The sequence below is a fragment of the Hemicordylus capensis genome, chromosome 10, assembly GCF_027244095.1.
Source record: "Hemicordylus capensis ecotype Gifberg chromosome 10, rHemCap1.1.pri, whole genome shotgun sequence".
NCBI classification, from domain to species: domain Eukaryota; kingdom Metazoa; phylum Chordata; class Lepidosauria; order Squamata; family Cordylidae; genus Hemicordylus; species Hemicordylus capensis.
The window spans coordinates 2293673-2321666 of record NC_069666.1 but is presented as its reverse complement, the minus strand read 5'-3'; the positions used below and the strand labels follow the sequence as shown (position 1 = coordinate 2321666).

Genomic DNA, 27994 nt, shown 5'->3' with positions numbered 1-27994 from the left:
TTTTCTACTATGAAAACCTTCGTCACAAGTGATGCATTAGAGATAATTCTTTTCAGTCTCTTAAAGTGTAATCCAAGAAGTGCCTTTGGTTTTAAACAGTTTATCCACCCCAAGAACACAATTTTACTGAGAATTTTCAGAACCTGAAAAGTTATTGTTAACTTTAGGAGTTTCAGCTTTCAGTGCAAAGGGGAGCTTTGGGAAAAGGGCCATTAAAACAGCGTACTAATTAAAAGGAATAACTGTATCATATATTTCTACTATTCAAATGTATCCTGCCTACAGATCTGAAACAATTTTTTTCTGCAGAGCTGTTAAAAAAAAATTAAAAATCAGATGTGAAACAAAAAAATCCCCAAATCTCTTGCCTCTTTCATGTGGCACCAGACAGAACTCTCTTTTTTTCAGGTTTCAAAGTCCGTTAAAACATCACCTTCTGAAAGCAGATCTTCAATTAGCCCCAGAAGTGATTTATGTAAGGGATGCAAGGAAATGCCAGCAACTGCTCATGTTCAAAGCACCCCCAGCAGACTCTATGAAGTCCAGTTCGTATCACTTATAATTAAGGTTTCCAAACTATTAAAAAAAATCCAACATGATAATTAGTAAGCATGTGCTTATTTTTCAGATTCCTGCTACAACAGACATCGACTTTGATCTGCATAAATTGACTGATCATTAATGACACTGAATGTTAATTAATGACAACACGTGGCAAAAAGGCCCATGGAGAATGAGCTAATTAAGCTTCCTTTTTCTTTTCTTTCTAAAGTGTTTGTAAATCAGCATTTTTTCCAATAACTATTATTTAGAAACATGCAAGACGACAACAGTGGTAACTGCATCTATGTAACGAACATGCTTAGAAATTGGATTTCGGTTCTCTCTCTTTAGGGAAAAAACTCATCTACAAAGACGCATACTGAACCTAATGTAATCTAGGGGAAGTAAGTGCCTATTGAGACAAAAATATCCTCTCTGGCAAAGTAAGCGAACAGCACAATTTATTAGCCAGGTGTCCTACACTTAAGAGAAAGCTTCTAACACATCGATATCTTCCTAGCTATCAAAAACATTTGCATTTTGAACATCTAAAGCTGCCTTCCCCCAAGTAAGATTATTGTCCACCTAGCTCAGAACTGTCTACCTTGATGGGCCACAGCTCTTCAGCATCTCAGACAGAGGTGGTCTTTCCTGTTATTTGCACATGGATCCATTAACTGAGATGCTCTGCCTGCGAAACATGCAGTTGTAGCCCCTCTTCATTTTTTGTACTGTTTGAATTCTACACAGATGGATCATTCAAAGCCAAGCCTTCAAAAGCCCCATAATGGGTGGGCAAATTGGGTTTTTGCTCCTTACAGTTCTCACTGAGCCCATGAGAAAGGCAGTAACATTTGAACTCAGGACTGAGGTGTCCCTGGCCCAAAGTAACAACTTGGACACCAACTCAAAAGGAGAGGAAAAAATAAGGCACCACACACACTGAGGAAACCAACGAGCTCCATTACTCTCTCTGAAGAGACACATTTAGGCAGAGAGTTGGAGAAGCAGTGGAGGAATGAGGGCAGCAGGTGGCATTGAGGGACATTCTGTGACATTTTATGAGACTGGATTTTTAGGCCACCTTGAGGGTGACAAATCCCTTCAATGAGAACAAGACAGACAATGGATCCTGATGTGCCATCACTGCTCTCTTCCTTAGCCTACTCCTATAATTGCCAATTTTGAGTTGCAGCCACGAGCTGCTGCTTGTCCTCCAACCACCAGTGTCCAATCAAGCCTCAGAGGATCTTGCCCAGTTCCTATAGTGCCCAATTGGGCAGAATAGACAGCAAAGTTCCAACACATTTTTCAGGCAAAGAGTACAGATCCCGTCTCTGGACCTCTCCTCTCCAAGGAACTCCAGAAACAGAGTTGAGGAAGTCCCTGAAGAACCGCTACCTGTCCATAGAGAGTAACAGGTTAGAGGGACTCAATTATCTTGGCTAGAAAAGGTAAAGTGTGCCGTCGAGTAGGTGTCAACTCCTGGTGACCACAGAGCCCTGTGGTTGTATTTGACAGAATACAGGAGGAGTTGACCATTGCCATCTCCCTGCACAGTATGAGATGATGCCTTTCAGCATTTTCCTATATAGCTGCTGCTTGATAGAGGTGTTTCCCTATATCAGGTAGGAAGGTAGTATGAGAGGTAGTCTTGCATAAATATACTTAAGACATCCTTGGCCTCTTGCCATTCTAGTTGGGTGCAGCAGCACACCATGACAGGTATGGAGTGTCCAGGCAAGTACTTTCCCTCTTGGACACCCACAGGCCAGCACAAGAAGCCTCTGTCCCATAGTCTGGGAAACATACCAGCAGGGATTCGAACTGGCAACCTCTGGCTTGCTAGTCAAGTCATTTCCCCACTGCACCATTAGGTGGCTATCTTGACTAGAAGTGTGAGGCAATTCCTTGCATCCCACACCAAAACAGGGAAAGGGATAATCCATCCACAGCAGTGATGGCAGGATGTTCACAGAACAATGCCCTTCTGCACCAACCTGGTATCAACTCACTGTGGAAAAACATTAAATATGGAACTAACCAGTTAGAAACTGAGGCAAAGCACCTCACAGGTTGGAACAGGTCAGTCAAAAAAACACAAAACCCACCAGTGGCATATTTGAAACCAACAACAGTTCTAAGCCTTAATAAAAAGAAACACACAATATCATAACTGCCACAGCAATTTTCCACATCAGTAATCCAACACTGAAACAGCAGCATATTTTTGCAAGCAAACTACTCCTGGTTGTCTACCTGTTCAGCTTGGGAGCATCCATTCCAAGTCACTCAAAAGCCTAAACAATCTTTTCCCCGCAAGGGTCATGTGCACAAGTTCTGTAGAGGGTGGAATAAAATGGATGCTGCTGCTGGAGAGAGCACCGCCCACGTACACGCCCCAATTGGCTCAAATTCCACTTTCATTTTCTGTAAACATCTGGGTTATAACTCATCCCCAGTTTTACCGCCACCTTAATGCTAATGCCGCCTCTGACTCAACATCATAAAGATGGAGTTATTAAGTTTAATTTGCTAAGGCTGTATTTCTCCCTTTTGCACGAGGAGATAAATCTCAGGTGTCTGTTCCTAGCCGGTACCCGAGTAACGCTAAAGGTAATATTTTTATGCTACATGATATGCGCTTCTAGCAGGAAGCAAGTGCTCATGTCATGCCATACGATGCAGTTCACCCACCGCAGTACACTCAAAACAAGTGTTTCTCTTCCATCGACCAACTCATGGTCATCGCCTTGCAAATTAGCAGCATCACGTGGTTGGCTACTATGGGAAGAAGGATGGATGTTTTATCATAAAGAAGATCCTCAACCCCTGCTTTATGTGTGAATGGGGATGACTCATGAAGACGACTCCACTATTCTTGCATAATGGGGGAGGCCCTTTTAATCCAAACCTTCTGATGCCTTGAAAGGAAAGGAAAGGTTGTGCCGTTGAGTCAGTGTCGACTCATGGCAACCACAGAGCCAGGGGCGTAGCGAGACCCCCAGGGGCTCAGGGACAAAATCTTTGTAGGGGGCACGCACAAAGCATGCATGCACCCCAAGCCACGCCCCCTGCATCTGACATCAAGGAGCAGGGCAACAAACATCTCCCCGCCGCCACCGCTGCCCTTGCCCTGCCGCTTCTTATCTTTGCCCCCGTGGCAGCGGTGGGCACCGTGGCCGGGCTGGACCGGCATGCCCCTCTCCCACCAGCCGGCCGAAGTGCACACCTGTGCAGTTCGACTGTGGACATTGCATTCCTGTGATGTCACAGACATAGGGCTTCCATAGTTGAACTGCACAGGTGCAGAGTTTGGCCGGCTGGTGGCGGGGGGGGTGGGGAACATGCCGGCTGGCCGGGGCAAGCTCAGCCACAGCTCCCGCTGTGTCGTTCTATATTTCATATTGTAATTTGTTTGTTTTGTGTTATGTGTTTTAATTGCATGTTTTAATGGTGTGAGCCACCCAGAGAACAATCTGTTATGGAGCAGCTAACCAAGTTTATTTTTATCATTATTATTATTTAGGCATGTGGGCAGCTCAGAGTCATAGCAGTAAATCAAGACTTCTTTAAAAATACCATCACAGAACTCTAAAAGCATATTACAAATAGAACCATGCCCCCCCCCCAAAAAAACCCTCTTCAGCAGACACAAGAAAAAAAATATTAGAAGCCAATAACCACTACTCTAAAGAATGGTTGATGAAATTATGGGATATGGCAGCAATGTCGATTAACTGTCTACATATGTTTAAAAGACAATAAGAAGAGGAGACAAGAAATTGTCTCCTTTTTATTAATGTTATGAAAGAATATGGTAATTTAGATGTTAATATATATAGGAGTTCCTCAATGAAATTAATATTTGATTTGCAATTACGTAGTCAGTCAGTATACTGGAAATCCATAGCAAGAAATGAATTCAAGCTGATGACCATCCAAACCACTGTACCTTTATTAGCAATTGATACCTAGTAAGTGGGAAAGCTAACAAGTAGTGAAGATACATGTGTGTACGATAGTAACTAATAAAACCCATTAAAGTACTCAAGAACAAGTAAATTCCTTCTTGGAAAACCAGCACTGCCAGTGTTGGCAACCTGGGGTTATTTGGATTCATTCATATACAATAGACAATTTCCTTCGAAACCACACTGGGGGCAAGTCTACAACGCATATCCATTTCATGGTCAAAACCCGACACTTTGCTTGCAAGTGTTGAATGGTCAACACATTTCAACCACACACAGGCTCTTCCTATCAATACTTTTCACACCAAGAAGGTCATTAATATGTCCAGCTTCATGCCTTTGAGGGACAACTAAATACATGCTTAGGTGGGCCCTCTTTCTTCAGTAGGGCAATTGCCCCAACCTCACACAAAGGGGGCCAAACCGTTGATGCCAACTGGGAAAACGCAACATTGAGTCAGGATGCAGTGAAGGTAGCATGCGGCAGAAGGAGAAAGTCGTCCCCAGATCCCAGATCCAGATGTGCCTGGGAGGTAGAAAGTAATTTAGAGACGAGATCAAAGAACGGTCTTTGCCACCTGCTTCCCCCCACCTCCCTTCCTGTGGGAAGCCTTTCCCAGATCATTTCCCCTTGTGATTAATCCAGCACAAAACTACACACTGTACAAGTACAAGCCTTCTGCAAGGTTTACCAGGCCTAAGGGGCAGCGTGACTTGATGCACGGCCCGGGAGAAAACCCCGCTTGCCTCTCTCCAACCCGCTGCTGGTTTCCCTTCGCAACAGATTGTCTTTCTACTGTACAACAGCATGTTCAGACTTGTACACATCAGTTGCACTGATGAAGAAAACAGCCAGCAGGGAATTTGGTAAAACTGTTAGATTTATGTTGCATGGGAGACCGAGCAGAGCCAGAAGCCACGTCTCATGCACTACGAGAATGGGGAATACAACACACCACAGCCTCTCGTGAGCCGCTCCATTAACACGGTTGCTTTCAAATGTATTGTCTCAAGCAAGTTATGTTCCACACATGCAAAACATCACATTCCCAAGAAGAATTCCGTTACACTTAAACACAAGTTCTACGCAAGAGACACATTCCGCCTTAGTTTTAACCTGTTGTCAACCTGTTTATTTCCAGCGGGCTCTGGTGCCTGAGATACCTGCCTGATTATGCAGGGATTCTTTTCCAAGCACCAGGTAAAATGGCCCTTGATGGATTTCTGCTCACCTGACATCTGTTAATGGTGAAGATAGGAATACTGTAGTTTTGGGTGCCCATGAGACAGGAGGTGGGGATCCCACCTAGCAAGAGTCTCCTCAAAACCAATTTTGCAACATCTTCTTTAGCTGAATTCAAGTAGAGCTTGGCTTTGCATGAAGAGAACTCCTGCATTAAATCCATGCAATTATTAGTATTAATGTTTAGGGATTAGGTTTTGTTGCCTTCTGTGGGAATAGTACAGAAATCTTAATTCAGATGAAAATCCATAAATTAAGCTAATAAGCACCTAGCTCTCTGGAAGGCTGGTGTAAGTCTGTGCTATTCCAATTCTCCGATGTTCCAAACTCTTGATAAGTCTTAAGTATATAAGACAACCAAAATATCCATCAATACCTTCTGCTCAAGGATGTAACTGAGCTGGTAACATTCTCCCCCGCCCCTCAATATCAAGACAGACATAACCAGATCAAGAATATGTCTCTCTCACTCCCCTGCCAATATTAAATCTGAATCCAAGTCACTTCCACCTGTTCATACTTCAGAAACCACATATGAATTGTGGAGTATCTACAGCCCAATTCTTACAACATACTGAGGATGTGAGAATTTGGTCTTTTACTTTACTCAAGAGGTCCACCAATCAGAGACAGGTGCAAAATGATAATTCAGAGGACAGAAACAATTACCTGCAGCGCTCCATCAGACATCTACTCTAAACTGCTCTGCATATACAACTACAAATGTACATCTGAGTGACTGCAGATCTGGAATTATAATTTATAGCACCAAACTCCAGAACTGGCCAGCAGAGCTGCACAGAGACCTGGTCAAAGATAATCAATTAAGACTCAAGTTTCACAGGCGAGGAACACAGAGGCCAAGAAACAACGGAGTAGCACACGGCCAGCCACAGCAGAGCTTACGCTGGTTACCTTAAAAAAAAAAAAAAAAGCAAAGCCAGCAAGTTGTATCAGCAGACTTTAAGCTGAAAGTCCCATTTTACAGCTGAGGAACACTGAGGGTCAAGGAAACAGAACTTGCCCATAGCTGAACTAGGACAAGGGAGACCCAAGTTCAAATGTCCATTCAGTCATTAAACTCGTCACTGAGTGACTCTGGGCCAGTCATTTATCTCTCAGCCTAACCTACCCCACAGGGCTGTTGTGAGGATAAATATAACCATGTACAGTGTTCTGAGCTCCATGGAGGAAGAGAAGGGTGTTATTTATTTAACATTATTTACTTAACATGTTTACCCTGCTCTTCCTCCAAGGAGCCCAGAGCAGTGAACATAGTGATGTTTATCCTCACAACAACCCTCTGAGATAGGTTAGGCTGAGAGATAAGTGACTGGCCCAGAGTCACCCAGTGAGTTTCATAGCTGAGTGAAGATTTGAACTCAGGTCTCCCTGGTCTAAGCACTCTAACCACTACACCACACTGGCCAGTTAACAAGTTTACTAGTAACTTGTTAGTAAACTTGTTAAACCTGCAGTCTTGTTACTGCTGTTAGAAACTTCTGCAGCTCTACTGCAGATCACTCCAAGATGGGTCAGCAGACCCCAAACTACCATCAGCCTGTTTCCGTTTTCAGATGTGGGTAAACAAACATTTACAGAAAGAGAAAAGACGACTGCTCCACTAATGACATCCTGATGAGGGGCTCAGCGCCCACTCCTTGCTGCTGCTGCTGCTCCTGCTCCAGCAGAAAAAGATAGATCTATTTATCTCACCCTGCACAGCGAACAACAAAAAGGTTTATAGAGTTGTCTCTGACAACCCCTCGACATGCCATTGCTGGCAGTTTTAATCAACTCCCAGCTGAGCCTGAGAAATTGGAGGGAGAGACTGTGACCTTTTTGGATGTGTTCTCAGTCAGGGCAAGCAGAAAACCTGACACAGCAATTTCTTCCGGGCACGTCCCTGTTTGTGGAAAGAGGACCTGGGGGATTGGATGCTTTGCATTTAGGCAATGCATTTCATGCCTCTCAGCTGCTGCTTAAACCTTATTCTCACAAGGTACCCAGGGGGAGTAAAAGGTGTGTGGTAGCGGTGGGGGGCGGGGACAGGATCACAGCATCAGGCCACACCTTCTGGTCTATCCACATCCACTCACATGTCTGCATGCAGTCAATGCAAATGCAGCTGAACGCAGGTCCCAGTCACAGGGGAAGACTCTTGCCTTGTCCTGTTAGAGAGTGTAGGCACACCAACTCCATACAGACATTCAAGGGCTCCCCTCTACAGGTCATAGCTGCAACTGCTTTCTTTCGGAGGCAGGCCAGTATGGTTATCCATCCACTGCAGGCGGAGGGGCCCAAGGCTAAGGGAATACCAACCAGATTGCCAAAGTAATTAATTCATGGCAAGGGAGGAGAGCTGGTCTTGGGGGAGCAAGCATGGATTGTCCCCTTTGCTAAGCAAGGCCTGCCCTGGTTTGCATTGGAATGAACGTCTGCATGTGTGAGCACTGTAAGATATTCCCATTAGGGGATGGGGCCATTCTGGGAAGAGCATTCGCCTGTTTGCATGCAGAAGGTTCCCAGTTCCCTCCCTGGTGGCATCTCCAAGATAGAGCTGAGAGAGATTCCTGCCTGCAGCCTTGGAGAAGCTGCTGCCAGTCTGAGTAGACAATCCTGAGCTAGATGGACCAAGGGTCTGACTCAGTATATGGCAGCTTCCTATGTTCCGATGGCCAAGGTACTTCCAAGCTGCTGTGCTACATCAAGGCCAATGTAACAGCATGTTTTTGCAAACAATGCTAACAGAAGCTTATCATCAATATAGTGCCAGTGGGCAGCACACTGGCTTTATTGATGAATCTTTTGCAACAGTCAGACATTGTATTTTTTATATTCAGACTCCAGCAATCTCCATACTTGGAGCCGAGAAGAGAGGTGCTTGTGGGTCTCTAAGTAACCAGCCCTTCCCCCCCCCAGAAAAGCCTGCCCCATTGTGTTGGGACACCAGAGATTCGCTCCCTGGGTCCTTGAGTGACGGGCACCTGCCGAAGGCAAAACTTGCCATTTTTTATCCAGGCAATAATTATGAATGTGGAATACCGAGTGCAAGGACATCTTAGGGGCAGCCCTTTTTTCCCACAGAAGTTTCATTTCCCCTCTGTTTGGAATGAAACCCATTATTACCAATTAACCTGCTGTGAACCCATATCACTGGCTGAATTGAATATAATTATTCACCCATAGTAATAGCTAAAGCAAATTCCGGCCATTGCGGCTCACACGGAAAGCATTCCCTAAGGAGCAGTCCAAAGATGCTATGTCCTTGCTTATGATGATTCTTAGCATTTGGTTATTTAACGCATTCCCCCTCACCCACCCTCTCCATTTAAACAGAACATACATCAGTGTGACCTCTCGCTTTCCGTCTGTACTACTCGCCTTATCCAGTCATGAGCTCCTGGGACAGAAATAAATAGGCCTATTGGCCACAGGAACACAACCCAATCGCCCAGGGACCTGGCAAGGGGTTACAGTAGCAAGGCTGCAAGTTTAGTTGCCACCCTGTGAATTGCTTGGGGCAATGAACCTCACGAGGGCTATATGGATCCTATTTATCTATGCATATCCTTTAAAGGGGAGGGAGAATCACCTTTTGCCCTAAAGGAACCCCAAACCCCCGCACGAAGTCAACATCTGCATAACATTCTAAACATCTGTATATATTTCTTCTGCATTTAGTTGACATAATTCCATACCCCCCACATGTTCAGTCTTGAAAGACCCCTAAGGAGGCTTGCAAACAAAGCCATCAAACAACAAAACGAGGGTGCGCAGAAAGCAGATTGGGATCTACTGGCAGATCTCGGGGTGGTTTTCAATAGACGAGCAATAACATTAGACTCCAGTTGCTATTGCTTAACAAAAGGCCTTCCACCCTCTGTTATACTGGACTGCTAAAATGAAGAAAACTTGAGGTGGGGAACCAGGAATGGATTTTTTTCAGAGAAGGACTGAGAAATTCACTTTTAGGAATGAAAACAAATTCCTGGGCTGAGTGTCAGGCACTCTGTTCCTCAATTCTAACACTATGCCTACCCACCTTTCTGAACCATTTTTGTACACTTGTTTCTTGTTGATGGACTTTGGGGTTCTTGTAAGAGACCAAATTAGATCTTGCAAGTCTGAGATCTGCCCAACCCTGAAATAAAATATACACAACACAGTACATAAGAACAGCAGAAAAACACAGTATAGCATCAGCAATCTGAAGCTTACAAAAAGTCACATCTTTCTGCTGCCCACCAAAGGTTTAGCAAAAACTGACCAAGGCGAGCCTCCAAAGAGGAACTTCCCCAACTAGGACAACCACAATTGAAAAATTCCTCTCTCTCATGCACACCTGCCTCACTAGGCACACACAAGATTTCTTAACAGGTTTGCCATAATCCCACATCTTCTGCCCCAAAAAGGGTCCTTAGAGCAGCTAACAAAATAGTTACACACACACACACACACACACACACACGGGGGGAAAATATGAACTAAGCAGCAGCAGCATTACCACAAACACACACACTTTAAATAAACTTGCAGAATCAGTGGCCACAAACAGTACAATAAAAGACGTACGTGGAAATGGCTGCCTTGACCCACCACCTAAATACATAGGTTCTCTCAAACTCTGTTTTACAAGATTTATTTGTTTTTCTCTCCCATTGCCGCTCAGATGAGCCAGGGAAAGGCAGACATAAATCATAGTTAGAATTTCAGATTGTCAAATGTAATTTACTGAGCAAACATCTGCCAAACATACAAGATATCCAGAAGGAAAGCTAAGTTGTCATAAATTAAATGCAGGGTTCCTTTTTGTTAAGCATCCCCCCCACACACACACACACCCCAATTGTTATAAAAAGTTGTCTTCGAGATGCATCAGCCTCAAGAAGAATAGCAGAATGGGGAAAGCAGATGGAAACAGAAGGTCTCACTCACAGAGAAAACATATGCTGGAAATGATGAAAAGAATTGGCATCCTTCGCTTCTCTCAAGAGGGATGACTCCATGCAACAGTTAAAGGGAATTAAAATGTGCATACAATAAATACAGCTTTCCACCAAAAGCCCAGGCCTAGAGCGGGAGGTTAGGAGGAGAGCTCTTGCTGGTCTTGGGTGGCCAGTTAAAGTTAGGCAGAGGACCAAATTCAGGGACACAAAGCAGACAAACAGCGGCAGGCAGAATGGTTGGCAGTTGTGCAAGCAGCTTCTTCCTGCTTCTTTTTAGAGAGAATACTGGGAAAGGGAGATGAGCTCTGCTGAAAAGTCAGACACCAGAGAGAATTCCTGGTCAAACATGGATTTTTGGGAAGTGTTTTGGATGAGAGCCACAGCAGTCCTGCGGGAAATTAAATTAATGTATATACTGGCACAAGTGGGATGGGAGAGAAGCAGATTTAGCTCAGTGGCAGCATGCTGGCCATGGGCTAGAGAAGAGAGGCCTCGGTCTGAAACTTTGCAAAGTCAATGACAACAAATTTCGGGGGGGGGGGGAGTGTGTGGAGGAGGGAAACATTGACACCTGTAGACACAGACCCAAATTAAAAACTAAAGCATTTATACAGTACAGATTTTATGTATAAATTGATAAGCTGGCAATGCAATACACATATTTAAAGGTGACTCCCAAGTACTCCTTTAAGACCTTCAAATTTATTATTTAAAAGCAGATGGCAATACCTTGTAGGAATGTTGTTTAAAACGTTGTTAAAAGCATAGTAAAAACAAACATACGTTTCGGGCGTCAAACGCCAGCCTCAGTGTTGCCCCCCCCCATCTTCTGTGGATCACCTGCTTATATTGTTCACAACTTTAATTACACACACACTGGCAGTAACTTCAATCAACAAATGAGGTAAAAGGCAGGGAGAAGACAGGAGATAAGCCCTTTTTACCTCATTTGTTGATTGAAGTTACTGCCAGTGTGTGTGTAATTAAAGTTGTGAACAATATAAGCAGGTGATCCACAGAAGATGGGGGGTGGGAAATAACACAGAGGCTGGTGTTTGATGCCGAAACATACCTTTGGTTTTTTACTATGTTTTTAACAACATTTTTAACAATGATTTTACAAGGTATTGTCACCTGTTTTTATGTCATAGATTTGAAGGTCTTAAAGGAGTACTAATTTTAGCAAGTAGACAAGCTCCCTCCACCACCCCGTTATTGCATACAATACAAACCCAGGACACGGAGACAAGCCCTACTGGAGATCCACTCCGACACCAGCGGCATGACCAATAAAAATCCAGTGGCTTACACCTTCAACCAACCCTCTCTCTTCCCCTGCTTGTGATTATCAGGCAGTAAGGAACTTTAATACTCCAGTTTTATTAGGACTTGAGAGAATTACAGCCACCTCTATTCTGGTAGCCCTGGAGTTTCTGCATAGATTAGAAAGAACAATATTCTACACAGCCAATTAAGATCTTATCATATTAATTGAACTGCCATTAGCACATCACCGCAAGTGATTCCGAGTAATCACTGTACCCTGGCACAAAAAAAGTCAGCCAAACGGCCTGTAAAAAGAGCCTCTGTTCCTATAGAGCAGGGATTCTCAACGTGTGGGTCCCCAGATGTAAGCTATAGAGCTTGTGAAAGTGTGGATGGAGAACAGAGGAGTTCGCACACAGAACAGATTCAGATAATCATGCAATGCTGGCAGTTGCGACTAGCTCGTCACCTAGAAGCGGAGAGGCAGGGGTCCACTGGCTGGCCATAAATTTAATTCTCACAGCCAGCAGGAAAAGCCTCTAATACACACCACCATAGAAAGAACAAGCTATTTAACCCACCAGCAACACAGGGAGGCCAGTTTCAAAGAGGCAGCAGGCTGACTCTTGCTAGAACACAGCATCAGTATCATCTGTTGGAAGGGAAGATTGTCCCCTCAGCGCGCGTGCGCGCGCACACACACACACACACACACACACACACACACAGAGTTCATCCCTGAAAAACCCTCTTCACAGTAGCTGGTACACAATCAGCACGCTTGCTCTGCTTTTCCGGAGCAGGGAAAGATAAAATATAAAGCTTTCTTGGCTTCTAAAAAGAACTGATCAGCAAACCCAAGACAAATTTTGTAGAGTCCTGCAGAGAAGTTTCAGTGGACAAATGAGATGCAGGACCCCAAAGGAACACACGCTCTTTGATGACCTACCCTTTACAAGGCCAATGCAAACAGAAGAGTCCGTTCCAGCCACTGTCAACTCAGGGATGAGGTCCTTGGGAACACAGCAAGGCTGGACACAGCCTTACACTGGCAAGGTAAGCAACTGGGGAAGAAGAAGAGGTCTGTGGCACAGACAAGCCAGACCCATGTCTTGCTCAAGCCAAGAAATAGGCCCAACCTGGGTGCTTTTGACTGGGGGGTGGGGGCAGTCTCACCTTCCTAAGTTCTTTATTGGCCTCTTGATCAGCAAGGGGTTCTTTCCTTTGCCATCTTTGCAATTCCTTCCTGTGGAGTAGAGCCAGGCTACAAAGCTTCAGCATTCCAGCTGCTTTTAGACTACAGTTCCTATCATCAGTGGCCAACAGTCTGGAATGAGAGTTGTAGTCCAACATCTACAGGAGGGGCCAAAGCTGTGCAGCCCCCGAACAGAGCTTGGGGGTTGCCCATCAACCAGAGCCCTGCCTGGCATCACCAAGGCGGCCGGCTCAGAACTTGCCACAGGCTGGAATCTTCACAAAGGCTCCCAAGAGACACCTTGAAATCAAGGGCTCAGCACACAAGCCGTCCTGGTATTTGCAGGCACGGAGGAGGAAGGAGGTTTCCCCTGGGCCTCTATGATCCCTCCTCTGTCACCAGGCAGGAGGCACATAAGAACAGCCCAGCTGGATCAGGCCCAAGAAGGCCCATCTAGTCCAGCATCCTGTTTCACACAGTGGCCCACCAGATGCCTCTGGGGAGCCCACAGACAAGAGCTGAGGGCATGATGCCCTCTCTCCTGCTGTTGCTCCCCTGCAACTGGTATTGAGAAGCATTGTGCCTCTGAGGCTGGAGGTGGCCCACAGCCACCAGACTAGTAGCTATTGATAGACCTGCCCTCCATGGATTTGTCTAAGCCCCTTTTAAAGCCGCCCCAGCTGGTGGCCATCACCACATCCCAGTAGGAAGGTGGGCTACCTCATTTTCACTTGGAAGCCTTGCACAGCAGTTTCCCAAGAAACACCCCTTTATCTCTGCAACATTCTTGTTATGTAGGCAAGTAATTATCACCATCTCTTCAAGCAGATAATGCCCAACAAGTCTGCTTAAAGCTCTTTGAACTAGTAAGTTGGTAATGATTGTGAAGAGGAAAGGGGCGGGGTGGCAGCTCCGAGAACAGAGAGGCCCCTTTACAGAAGTGTTTAGGGCAGCAGATGTAAGACTTCTGCTAGCTCTCTCAAATACGCATTATATTTTCATTAGAGCACATCCTAACAGATGACGGGAACATTAATAAGATTTACCAGTGACTAGTCTGGCTGGTTTCCCCACCCCAGCCCGCCTCACACATTCTACCAACAAAGTATGGAAAGCCAAGAAATCTGGAGTGCATAATGAATTTCGCCACTCTAGTGAAAGAAGGCAAGGGATACGATGGGAGTGAGGTAAGGTACACAGTTCAGGGTACAGGGGTCTGCCCACCCAGAGGCGTTCTTACCTCCGGACCGAAGTCCAAGGCCTCCGCACACCCTGGGGACCTGCAAATCCTCTTTAGGGACAAAGGGGAGAGAAACATGTGGGCTGGGAATATGTTAAGTTGTGTGTCTAAATGTTTCTGCTAATGCGTATTTGCACAAATACACCTGTTTTATATTCTTACATTTTTCTGAGTCCAGTTTGCTGCTTGTGCTCTCAAGAACCCATATGTTAAAAATACTGTCATGGTGTGTGTGCATGGGCACATGTATGTATATGTGTGCGCATGCACGTGTATGTATGTGTGTAGGGGAAATTATACTTAACTTGCAGTGGGGGGGGGCTTCCAAAATTACCTAGCTGCACCTCTGTGCCCACCTCATCCCCCAAGTCCATTTAAATGCTGAGCTCGTGTCAAGTTGAGGCGAAGTGTACAAGCTGCAAAGTTCAGAGTTCAAGTCTCCAACTCAACACGCTGCAATATTGACTTGAACCTGGCCTATCACACAGAGCTGTTGAAAAGATTGAGAGTATTTGAAGGGTTTTGAACATTTCATTTTCTTCCAAGGAGCCCAGGGTGAAGTACAACAGAAACAGGTGGAAAGCAGATTGGAATCTACTGGGAAATCCTTGGGTCGACTGCAATAGACGGGCAACTGTTCCCAACTCCCAACTGTTCAGCGATAGCAACACAGAAGCACTTCCTCCCCTCCAGGCTGCTGAAACGAAGGGTGTGTGTGTGCCAGCTCAGTTCTGGGACTGAAGACAAGTTCCAGGGCTTCGCCTGAGTTGAGAGGCGCCATGTACCTTCACGCGAGGTCCACGCCTGCCATTATTCTGTATCTGGCTCTGGTTGGTGAACTTTGGAGTTCCACTAAGCAGCAAGAGGTAAACTCACAAGTCTATGCATACCACATACAAGGACCTCCCTGCCCCCCATTCCCTCCCCCCACTGCATTTTATCCTCACAGCAACCTTGCGAGGCAGGTTAGATAAACAGTCTGCACACAAAACTGGCCCAGAGTCACTCAACGAGCTTCAAGGCTGCTCAGGCCATTTTATCCTGAGTCTCCACATTCCCAATACGACTCTGCTCTAACCACTGCACTACATTGCCACTGGTCCAGGAGTTAGCAAACTTGGCCCTCCGGCTGTTTCACTACTCCCAGCCACAAACTTATCATACCTGGGGAAGATGGGAGTTGTAGTTCAACAGCAGCTGGAGGGCCAAGTTCGCCCACCCCTGGACTTGTGCTTCCAAATGGATATTTTCCATTTTATCCTTACATTTTAGCACATCCAACAACCTTGCACGTGCGTCGCAAAAAACCCTGTATTTTCCCGTTGTAGGAGGGCTGCGCAAGCTATTTACTTTTTCAAAACGATCCTGCCGAGACAAAGCAGATTAATGCTGAACAGTGTGTAATCTGGGAAGCACCCAGGAAAGCTGAACCACTTGCGTCTATATGCAGTGGGTAAATGACTTGCCGAACAAGCAAGAGGTTGCTGGTTCGAATCCCCGCTGGTATGTTTCTCGGACTATGGGAAACACCTATATTGGGCAGCAGCGATATAGGAAGATGCTGAAAGGCATCATCTCATACTACTCAGGAGGTGGCAATGGTCAACCTCTCCTGTATTCTGCCAAAGAAAACTACAGGGCTCTGTGGGCACCAGGAGTCGACACCGACTCGATGGCACACTTTACCTTTACGTGGAGATCCCTGCACAGGCATAGCAGAAAGGGACCCAAGAAAAGTGGCGCATTTGCCCCCTGCTTTCAAGCTGCAGAAGACTGCCCAACCTTCGCAGAGCCATCTTGGGGAAAGGGGCCAGCACAGCACCTATGCATCCACTGCTGTGTACCCCCAGAGTCTGAAAGTGAATGGACTCTACTGTGCAGAAGTGCCCTTCTTGGGGAGGTGCCCTTCACCCAAGTTTGTGGCTCTGCATCCCAGGACTGCACCAAAAGCATATCAGGCAAGAGTCAGATGCTGTTTAATTTACAGTCTCTGGCCTCCGCCATTGATTACAGGTCAAGCGCTCTTGCTGAATAAGCTACCCTATTAACAGCATGACACATAGGCAGCATCCCCAATAACAGATGGGCAACATTAAGATCCATGAGGTCACAAAGTAGTAGTGACAAGCTACGATGCAGATTTCCAGGTTCACTGACATGACAAAGTCCTCTCTTCACCACCCTCCCACCCATTCTCGCTTCCACAAGTGTCCTGTCGCAGCAGCTTTTCCCAAATGCATCTCTGCCGCCTGGCAGACTTTGTGCAGGGAGGCTGGAAACCTGCACACTTTCTGACCACACGGCAAAGAGTAGCTTGTGCCAGCTTCAAGGCTGGCAGAAGCTTCTGTGGACTGGAGAGCTCACCCCACCCCATAAATGGAGGGCTGTCCCACTCCCACCATGTCTCCCACTTTAACTGCCCCCACTAGGTGCCAACCAGCCTCTTAAGGTGAAACTCCTGCCTGAAACCTTGGAGAGCTGCTGCCAGTTAGTGCTGACAGTAATGAGCTAGATGGACCAAGGTTCCGACTTGTTATATAAGGCAGCTTCCTATGTTCCCCCTTAGCGCTGGTCTTGCGGTAGCAAGCATGACTTGTCCCCTTAGCTAAGCAGGGTCCGCCCTGGTTGCAGCTGAATGGAAAATAGAAGTGTGAGCACTGTCAGATCTTCCCCTCAGGGGATGGAGCCGCTCAGGTAAGAGCATCTAGGTTCCCAGTTCCCTCCCTGGTGGCATCTCCAAGTTCCCTCCCTGGTGGCATCTCTAGGGCTAAGAGAGACTCCTGCCTGCAACCTTGGAGAAGCTGCTGCCAGTCTGGGTAGACAATACTGAGCTAGATAGACCAATGGCCTGACTCAGTATATGGCAGCTTCCTGTGTTCCTGAAAAGAGGGCGCTCTAGGGGCAGAGAGTGTGGAAAGATCCAGTTGGCACTACCCCAACCAGCCAAGTCAACATGTCATGGCACTTTCTCTTCCCCTAAAGGAATAATTTCTCAGAGCTGCAGTCCCCATTCTAGGCTCTGAAAACTGTCCTTGAGACACAGTTGCAACAAGTTCAGCAACACCTGAAGTCTGTTAATTTCATGCAAACTTTTGCCTAATATCGTTGCGTTGTAAATCCAGCAAAACCGAACAGAATGCAACTGTAATTCATGCCGGTGGTCGGGTTGATGTCATAAACCATGACAGCCCAACTCGAGAGGTTTTATGAAGACAGGGGAAAAAACCTTGAGAATGAACCAAAAACAGCACGTTGGGAAAGGTGTTCTCTCTTTGAGACAACCTTTACGATTAAAAAAAGATAGCCGGTCGCCCTGGGCGATACTTAACACTGCAAGAAGAAATGGTTCCATTTTTGAGTAGGTTCAAAGATGGTCGAGACTCCTTTAAAGATCTTTGTCAGAAGTTACAAGGATATTAAATCCTGTCAGCCTTTACTATTTACAGCTTGTCAGCTCCGCAATATACTGCTACTTTCCAGTAGAAATCTGGATTGGTTTTCCTCGAACAGTTAAGCTTTTTCTCTCGTTCTCTCCCCCAACATCACAGTCCAAATTACTTTAGTTACATACTTATTTACACTGAGTAAATAGGCGGTTTACACTAAAATAAAATATACATAACAAAATCAAAAACTAATTAAAAAATAGATTAAAACTACAATTAAAACTGGATAGCACTAAAACTAATAATCAAAACTAGACCCAGCCCAAAAAGATGGGTCTTTAAGGCTCTCCTGAAGGCCTCCAAGGAAGACCATCCTCTTATATCCACGGGGAGCACGTTCCACAACCGAGGGGCGGAAACCGAGAAGGCCCTATCCCAGGTCGCCACCTGATGAACCGGTGGCACCCGAAGACCGACCCCTCCTGATGAGCTCAATGAGCGGTGGGGATCCTATAGAGAAAGTCAAGTCAAGTTTTATTTACGGTCCTAGACCAAACAATCCATGCATATATAGAGAAAGAAGATGCTCCCTCAGGTAACCCGGACCTAAGCCATTCAGGGCTTTAAAGGTAATAGCCAGCACTTTGTACTTTGCCTGGAAACATATCGGCAGCCTGTTTAAAAACAGGCATTATGTGGTCACTCCAAGATACCCCAGAGACGAATCTGGCTGTCGCATTTTGAACGCAAGTTTCCAAACTACATACAAAGGCAACCCTGTACAGAGCAGTAGGGCTCGCTGCGGTAGACCAACCTGGAGGTTACCAGCTGGTGCACCACGGTTTTCAGGTCATGCTCCTCAATAAATGGGTAGAGTTGTCAAATCAGTCGCAGCTGGTAAAAAGTGCTCCTGGCCACAGCTTCAGCCTGAGGCACCAGGGTGAGACCCGGGTCCAAGAGCACTCCCAAGCTATGAATCTGTTCTTTCTGGAGGAGTGTAACCTCATCCAGAACAGGAAGTTCCATCCTATCTTGCAGATTACGACCCCCCAACAATGAGCGCCTCCATCTTGCTTGGCTTCAGCTTCAGTTTATTATCCCTCATCCAGCCCACTACTATCTGTAGGCAAGCATTTAAGAGAAATTCATTCAACCTTCAACATAAATTCTTTTCCAACTCAGAACAGAGTACATGGGTTCTCTCCTCACCCTGTTTTATCCTCACAAAAATGACAGACCCAAGATCACCCAGTGAGCTACATGCCTGGCTGGGGTTTGAGATCCAGGTTGCCCTGGTCCAAATCCAACACCTATCATACCATACTGGCCCTCGATATAAAACAACCACTTTGGGATGCGATAGGGAAGCCTTTTGCAAAACATTTAGTGCACTGAGAAAACTAAGAACTGGGACCAAAATGTTTGGTCTATTATGCTGTCTTGAAGATCAGTTGGGAGAGGTGGGGCATAACTGTTTTAAATGTTACAACATCTTCAGCCAATTAAAACAGAGGACATTTTTATTCTTTACAAAGTCACCCCTGATTAAATGGGCAGCAGATTTTTAAAAAAAATCACATTAAACATGATTCCTTATATTAAACATGATTAGCACTTACCAAAGAAAGTGGGTGGAATGCATCAAATCGGAAGAGGCATTCCAGCTTCTCCATCACATACAAAGGAATGCTTCTCCTGTAGATGGCACCTGCTGCAACAGGTGTGTAAATTCCATAAACAAGGAAGCTTGCTTTTTCACCTTTCAGGAAGATTCTTTCTATACACATGCACAAATCTGATTGATGTACTAAGCACTTGTATGTTTAAGTCAACCAATTCCTTTAGTAGGGTGGACAGTTCAGGCAGCTACCTGAAAGCTCCCGTCCCCCAGTGGGGCTGCAAAACTCTCCTAGGGCAGGAGGAGTCAAAGCAAGGAGGGTCTCTTCTGCTTGAGGGGCCTTCCATTAAGGGGTTTGGGATGGCCGCTGTCTGGATGAGGTGTCCTCTACTCCTGTCACAGAAGTAGGAAGCTGCCTCATACAAAGAGACCATCGGTCCATCTAACTCAGTACTGTCCACATTGACTGGCAGAGGATGTCCAAGGTTTCCAGCAGGAGTCTCTCACATGGAGATGTTGCCAGGGAGTGAACCTAGGATCCTGTTGCATGCAAATGCTCTTCCTTTCACTGAGCTATGGCCCCACCTCCTAAGGGGAATACCTTGCAGCACCCACCTGTTGTCACCCATCCAAATGCATACCAGGGTGGGCCCTGCTTAGCAGAGGGGATGAGTCATACTTACTACTGCAAGACCAGCTGGAGGAAATATGCACATCCAGAGTGGGCTCTGCAACAGCCTGTGCACACGTGCATGATGTCAATCAACCAAGCAGCACACAGCAGCCCAGTATCCCCCTTCACTTCTAGGAAACGTGCAGCTAGGAACAGCCACACAGCAGGTTCCACTGGGGGCATCACCCTGACACCAGAGGGTCCTCTGCACAGTCATCTTGGTCAAGCACTAGAGGCTGCTCCTCATTTGCATCTCATGCCTCAATTGAGCGGCTCAGCCTGGCGGGGAAAATCTATTTGCTCTGGACTGGGAACAGAACCACACGCTGAGGCAGCTTTATTGGGCTCAGTATTGTCAGATGTCACTTTGCTGAGCTCAAGACGGGGGATCAAGCCAAACGCCACGGAACACGATTTGGCAGGCAGGACTGGAACTGGGAGAGGGGACAGCAGCAAGGTAGCCAGCTCGTTGAAGACCGGCTCGTCCTTCCGACAAGCAAGCAAGCAATCCAAGCTGGACCGGTGTTGCTCTACCATGTGCCAGCTTCCCCTCAACCAGGTCAGGGCAAGGCTTCATCCAACCAAGGTTTTAGTCCCAGAAATCTTCCTTGGAAACCCTGCACTTAGTTCTTGGGGACCGCCTAGGCCCTAGGCCAAGGGTTCGTAAACCTGGATCCCCAGACAACCCCCCACATCCCCAAAGGCCATTGTGGCTGGGGATTACGGGGGTTGTACTTCTGGGGAGCCCCAAGGCTGAGAACCCTTGGCCTAGACAGTGGCAAGCTAGCACCAGGCCAAGAGCACCACAGGTGCCAAATGAGCACCACCACACTGGGAGAGCAGATTCAGGGCACGACTGGTGAAGGAACCCAGGACCAGGCTCTTCAGATGACCTGAGCAGGCAGACCGACTCAGATACCTGAAGAGGGATTGAAGAGGGAATAGGTGCCAAATAAGCAGCTCCCAACTTCTTGTGCTACCCAAATCACTAGTTGGAGATGAGCACTGCAGGCAATTTGAGCCAGGATACACAGGAGCCAGGAACTCTAACCTGGCAGATCTTGACTCCAGGCTCCTTCTGTCTTTCCAGTCTCCTCCTGGCCTCCCTCAGAAGTGGATGCCCCAATATGCATGCTTTTCCGGTTAGCTACCATGCCAAGGAAGCCCCAGCTTAAAGTTTTCCCAGTCAGTTTTCATCACTCGCCTTTGCAGGAAGGAAAAAGTTCCTCCTGCACAGAAGCAACACTTCAACACCGCAGGACGCTCAGCAGCTCAAGTACATATAAAATAAGGCAGTTCGCTTTGATCAGCATTGGCAGACGTAAGTGGGTGTATCAGCAATATTTGACAATAGCAGCTCATCTCCCCAGAGTCGAGAGAGATGTCATTAAGGCACAGAACTGGGGGGAAATCATTACCTGATCCATAAATGATTACACCGTGGCAGGATCCTGTCACTCCCCTTCAGTGTTTGCAGAATTTGGTTTTCAAAGCAGACCTGCTGCAGGAGGAGGGGAAAATCCATTTGTGTCCTGTCGCGTAGGATACGGCTGCCCTTGAAAAAGGCCACGAAGGACCACTGCAGCAAGAAATGGGTGGCAGAAGGAACAGTGGGATGGCCTTCCCAATGCCAAGCTCTTCCACTGGGAGCGAGGTGTGGGGCAGGAATGATGGTGTTGCACAAACCATCATCCACATAACATGCAGGTGGGCCTCCAATGTTCTCTCTAATTTTTTTCACCTGTGTGCGGAACGAGTTTTGTTCTGGGTGGCAGTATCAAAACAGTGTGCGCGCACATGTATTCAGAGACCTTCCTGATTAAACCTGAGCGAGATCTAAAATTAACTGAGCAGGCATCAAAAATGTGTGAGTGCACACGCACACGCACACACACGCACGCCTTAGAGGGAACCCTGGAGCCACCCACAAGTCACCAAGATTGCTGAACTCAGAGTGAGAAACACAGAAGCTCCCACAGAATTCTCAAGATCTCCCTTTTAAAAAAAAAAGTTCCCAGCCACTCTCAAGTAAACAAGGTGCTCCAATCTGATTTTATGCAGTAGGAATTTTGCCCAGATTTATTTATTTATTCGATTTTTATACCGCCTTTCCAAAATGGCTCAGGGCAGTTTACAATTACAGGGCAGTTTACAGCCGGGATCAACATGTGGCCTTCAGCACATGCTCTGGAGCTCTTTAGGCTTTCCTACTGCAGAAAGGGCCGACATGCCAGACGACCTTCCCCAGGTCTACTAAAAACCTGCGCAATCCTCCACCCCAAGGAGAACTAGAAACTTATGCTTTTTTTTAAAATGCAGCTAGAGAGTGTCAGGACCTTGTAATATGTCGTTTGCATGGCATCGGGGGTCTCAGACTCAAAGACCCCGTCAACAGGACCCAAGCACCTCGCTCTCTGCACCACCAGGAGAGCCAGCTGCAGACCTACTCTCTGTGGTACTGCAGCGCCACTGCTGCTGATGGCCAGACGGTGGTATAGCAGCTGCCCACTCAGTAGGAAATCAGACGGACAGGATCTCTCCTCCAGCCCTCTGAGGTTGCTGGCTCTGACCTGGCGCCTTCACCCAATTGCTAGTCAGGGACAGACAAAGCTGAACTAGCACTGGACACCTTTCCTTGCAGGCTGGCCTCTAGATCACCAGCCGCGGAACCTTATATTCCTTCTAAATGTAATGAGCTGTCTTCATATATGATTACTGTAGCCAGGATTGTATATGCTCATAACTGGCGCGTTTCTGAAGTCCCCTCTTTAAATGATTGGTTTTTGAAATTATGAGATTATGCCTCAATTTCTAAAGTTTCAGCTTATATGAATGAAGTCCCAAGTGAGTCATTTATGTCAACTTAGGATCCCTTTATAAACTTTAATATCCGACAAGGACATCATTTGTTCCCATTGTCCAGATTTGATTTGTGAAGCTTTATGTACCCAGCTTTATGCAATCAAGTGTTGATCAGGTGTAATCAAATGTTGATCATTGCTGCCAAATTGTCTTAGAACTGTTAATGTATTTAGAATGTTTTCTTTTTAGTACTTGCTTAAAGAAATATCATGACACTGTATTTTTTTCCTTCAGCTTTATGTTTCAATAACATTGAAAAAATAAGACCAACCAGCCACAACATAGTTAAGAGCCATGCCACCTTTTATATGCCCCAAACACAGCAATAAGCAAACAATGATATTTACCAACTGCCGGCATCCCTTCCAGCACTGAAGGCAGATCACCCCACCTGGGACTACATAATGTCAGGGCATCACTCTCGGACACGGTCTGTTGGAGCAGCAACCACGTGGAGAAGGAGGGCTTCATGCTCCCCTCCCTGATCACTGGGCAAAATAAACAAATCTCTTCTGACCCGTAAGAAGAGGGCAAGTTTACAGTCCCAGCAGCACATGAATCACTCTCTCCAGAACAGCTCCGGCATTTCTTTCTATGCTTTTCCTAAGATGTGGCAAGAAAAACTGGGAAAGAAAATGACTCAGAGTTGCAGGGAGAGCCCCTGAACACCAGTTTACAAGAAGCATTTCTGCAGCTTCAGACTGAAAATTACAAGCTAAAAATCAAATCCCTCACTCGCTTTCTGATCCCTCACCACCTGGGGGTTGTGTCAAGACATGAGCCTGTTTGAGCAATCTCAGCAGGGTCAAGTCCCCATCAGCAACACAGTAATAGCAGCGGGATATTTCTGCCATGTTGCAGCACATAAGGTGCCTGGCAACATTATTCGTTCTTTTCATTTTTACCCTGCTTTCCTACAACCAGGGCACTCAAAGCAGCTTACAAAAACTTTTTACAAGTTACACAAAACCACAGTGAAGCAGCCAAAACCATTAGAACAGGCACAGATGTATTCTATCTAATGCCTGCCTGAAGCTGTGTTGCCACCACCAAAAGGGTCCTGCCCCTAGATCCTGCCAACCACATTTCCAGTCAAGACGGACCAGAGAGCAGGGCTGCGAAGCCAGTCCTAAAGCTTAAGCAAGTCCATATGAGAAAAAGTGGCCTTGAAAGTAATTAAAGACCCTTTTAAAGTCCCTCGGTTCCCACAGGTCCTCCCATCAGGGTTTCACTTATTCACAGCCAGGCTAGAAGGGCCAAGTTTCCTTTATCATAGGGGTTATTTTTGGCTGTTCACGGTTCCTGCTGCAAATTTCACACTTCCGGTGGTATTTCCAATTTGGAGCCACTTTATTTTAGGGAAGACAGAGTGCCAAAGGTTGCCTGTCCCTGGGCTAGGATCACCACTTTTGAACACAGCCCAGAAACCACTGCAAATGCACACAAACCGAGACAGAAAACATTCCCTGAAGTTATGCAGGTTTGGATGCCACTCCAAGCCATCACAGGCTCACACCACTGGGAATCTCTCCCAAGAACAACCGCCTCAAAAACAGAAAACAAAGTATCAGATGTCCAGTGCTTAACACCACTATTTTAATGAAGTAATTTTTAAATAGCACTCAAGAAATTACTTCGTCGCCCTCTATCAGATCTAATTCAGTTTCCTTTTTATCACAGCCAAGTCAATTTCCTCTCCAAATCCCTTTTCAAAGACACTTTCATTCATATGGTGTAGATTGACTTCCTCTGGAAGAGGATTTGGAGGCTGCTGGCAACCCAGGCTCCACGATATCTAGATTAATTCAAAACAGCAGGGAGCCCCACCACTTTCATATACTCTCCCTTAAAGTCAGAACTTTTCTGGCGCCATCTACCTGGGTCAGCAAAATTTGCTGCAAGCGGTGTCTACAATCTCATCTTTTTTCAGCACGTTTGGCCAGCTGCCACAGGAGCTAAATTAGCAGGGTGGGGGAGAGAGAGGGAACACACACTATGCCTGGGGAGGGGGCTTTTCACACACCCCTGGACTTGCTCCCAATATACACAGCCAATCCTAATGTCCCCCAGGGCCAATCACAGCTCATTGAAAAGCACACCTGTGCAAAAGAAACGGTTAGGCACACCTCAAACAATGCCTTGGGTGAAGCCTATAATTCTGCAAAGGTGACAGAGGCAAGAGATAAAGCAAGAGATAAAGAGAGACAAGTTAAAGATAAGAGACAAGAGATAAAGCAAGGAGGCGCTGTGAACACACTGCCAAGCTGGACACTCCTGTAAGGTATTCCAGGTGTTGTGCAGGCAGTGGGCAAGCTTTATGGAACTACTTGCAAAAGCATGGGGAAAGGATTCAGATCTCTGTCAAAGTTTAACAAAAGGGGAACATCCAAATAACCTGTAAGCAAAACTCTTTGGGCATGGAGGAATTCAAGACTGAAGGTGGGAGAGAGACCAGACAGGAAAGACACACCCAAGGGCACAGAGGGCGTTGACAAGGGGCTCTTATGGCAGAACCAAAGCTCTGAGATTGCCTGGCACACGCCCTCCCCCCACCAGAAGATATTGGCAAACAAATGGCAGGGAGAGCTACTTAAGATTCATTGTTCTGTTCACTAAGCAACGAAGCCCACTGCAATAATTACATCAAAATTGATTGGTTTTAAAATGTCCACTTTAATTAATTTATTATAAATACTTATAGAACCATTTCAGACAAGGTCTATTGCACCAAGGATTAAATGTCATTTACTTACAACCCTCTAAAAAAACCCAAGAAAACCCAAATGCTGCTTGCTAAGCCCACGGAGGAATTCAGCCAGGTGGGAATCCATTCAAAGAGAAAGGAAGCAGCCAAGCCCTCTCAGGCCTGGCATTCACACACAGCACTCTCAGGAAAATGGCAGTTCCCCCGCCACTTGCACTGGGACCTTTTTAAAAAACAACAATAATAAAGCTATCTCCTGGCTGCAGACCCTCCTCTCAATGCCAGTACAACTGGAACTTTCTCACAGCACCCCGATGTTGCATCACCAGTGTCCCCTCTAACAGGGATTCCCAGATGTTGTTGACTAAAAGGTAAAGTTGTGCTGTCAAGTCAGTGTCGACTCCTGGCACCCACAGAGCCCTGTGGTTCTCTTTGGTAGAATACGGGAGGGGTTGACCATTGTCATCTCCCGCAGAGTATGAGATGATGCCTTTCAGCATCTTCCTATATTGCTGCTGCCCGATATAGGAGTTTCCCATAGTCTGGGAAACATACCAGCAGGGATTCGAACCGGCAACCTCTGGCTTGATGATCAAGTCATTTCCCCACTGCTACAACTCCCCTATTCCCCAAGCAAAAGCCACTACAGCTGGGGATTCTGGGAGTTGTAGTCAACATCTGGGAATCCCCGTTAGAGGGAACACTTAGAGCATCACTGCAGACAGGTGCTATGTTGGAGCACTGTGGGGAATGAGGCTGCAGCCATGTCAACAGCGCCAATGGTGCCTCCTCCCCTCCCTTCCCCAACCCTCAAAGCCCCTTCTCCCTTTCCTCCCACTCCCTTACTGAGCTGCTAGTTTCTGCATCTGTGTTGCCAAGGAAAGGTCCTTCCCTTCCCACTGTGGCAGCCTAATGCCAACCTCAAGTAGACCCGGGAAATGTAGTTTCCCCAAAGGCTAGGGGTGCACTCCTGCATGGAAAGGTTCTTGCTAAAAAGTAACATGGCTGCATGCACACATCAGATCCTACCTACACCCTCAATGGGAAAAGCTCGCTCAAACTAAAGCAAGCGTTCCTGGCAAAAAAGGAGACCTTTTTTAGAACTTCGTCAATTCACCCAGCTCCTCTCTTTACAGGGGCATCAGAAGGAGAAAACAAGCAATTTGGCCTCATTCATGTGCTTGAATGCTGCTCAGCAATCTGCTCTCAATTAGGAAGGTTTTACTGCTCACAACCCACCAGGAGCGCCGAGGCTCTCCATTGAAGAGAAAAATCAGTTCGAGTCTCATCATGCGAACGTAGGTTTATTTCTTTTCTTGTTTATATGCAGGAAACCGTAGAGAGCAAAAAAGCCCTCTGTGGGGTGCATTAAAAGAACCACCGTGTGCCATTGAGTCAAAAGCTTCGCCCGATGCAGAGCCCATTAATAGCTATCTCGGCCAGGAGGAGACCCTCCTTGCATTTGTGTTTGGTTTTGTTCTCCAGTCCCAGCTCCACTAAGGAAAGCCAAGGGCTACAAAGTGCTGCTTCTAGTCAAGATGAAGCAGCAGGCAATTTGAGCCATGGCACGAAACAACACACTGGTAAGAGAGACTGAGCCATGGTGGAACAAAACCACAAGGGGCGGTTTGGGGGATGAGCCCCCTCCTTGGGAAAGGGTTGTTATTCCTAAGCTGTGCAGCCACTGTCAACAACCCAGCTGAGGACACAACAAACAGATCTTAGTCAGGAGTCTCAGAGATAACAAATGAGTTTCCCAACTGTGCATTTTTGGTTCATAGGAATATAGGAAGAAGCTGCCATATACTGAATCAGACCATCAGTCCATCTCACTCAGTATTACCTACACAGGTTGGCAGCGGCTTCTCCAAGGTTGCAGGCAGGAATCTCTCTCAGCCCTATCTTGGAGATGCTGCCAGGGAGGGAACTTGAAACCTTCTGCTCTTCTCATAAGAACATAATAAGAACATAAGAACAGCCCTGCTGGATCAGGCCCAAGAAGGCCCATCTAGTCCAGCATCCTGTTTCACACAGTGGCCCACCAGATGCCGCTGGAAGCCACAGGCAGGAGTTGAGGGCATGCCCTGCTGTGACTCCCCTTCAACTGGTACTCAGAGGCATCCTGCCTTTGAGGCTAGAGGTGGCCCACAGCCCTCCGACTAGTAGCCGTTGATAGACCTCTCCTCCACTAAGTTATCCAAACCCCTCTTAAAGCCATCCAGGTTGTTGGCTGTCACCACAACTTGTGGCAGAGAATTCCACAAATAGATTATGCATTGTGTGAAAAAGTACTTGCATTTGTTGATCCTAGATTTACCAGCAATCAATTTCATGGGGTGAC

At 46.5% G+C, this 27994-nt stretch overlaps 1 protein-coding gene across 31 annotated transcripts in view; it reads right to left on the bottom strand.

Moving 5' to 3' along the window:
• MEGF11 (multiple EGF like domains 11) overlaps nt 1-27994 on the bottom strand; it is a 289113-nt gene that overhangs the window by 215566 nt on the left and 45553 nt on the right. For 2 of the 31 annotated variants that reach the window (XM_053272177.1, XM_053272184.1), the window contains one exon: nt 9806-9904. The exons of 26 other annotated variants lie outside the window; for them this stretch is intronic. The gene's annotated coding sequence lies outside the window, so the exon portion shown is untranslated. Of the gene's footprint in view, nt 1-9805; nt 9905-19415; nt 19508-27994 lie in introns of all 31 variants that reach the window. 3 more of the 31 variants (XM_053272169.1, XM_053272170.1, XM_053272172.1) reach the window with 3 other exon arrangements.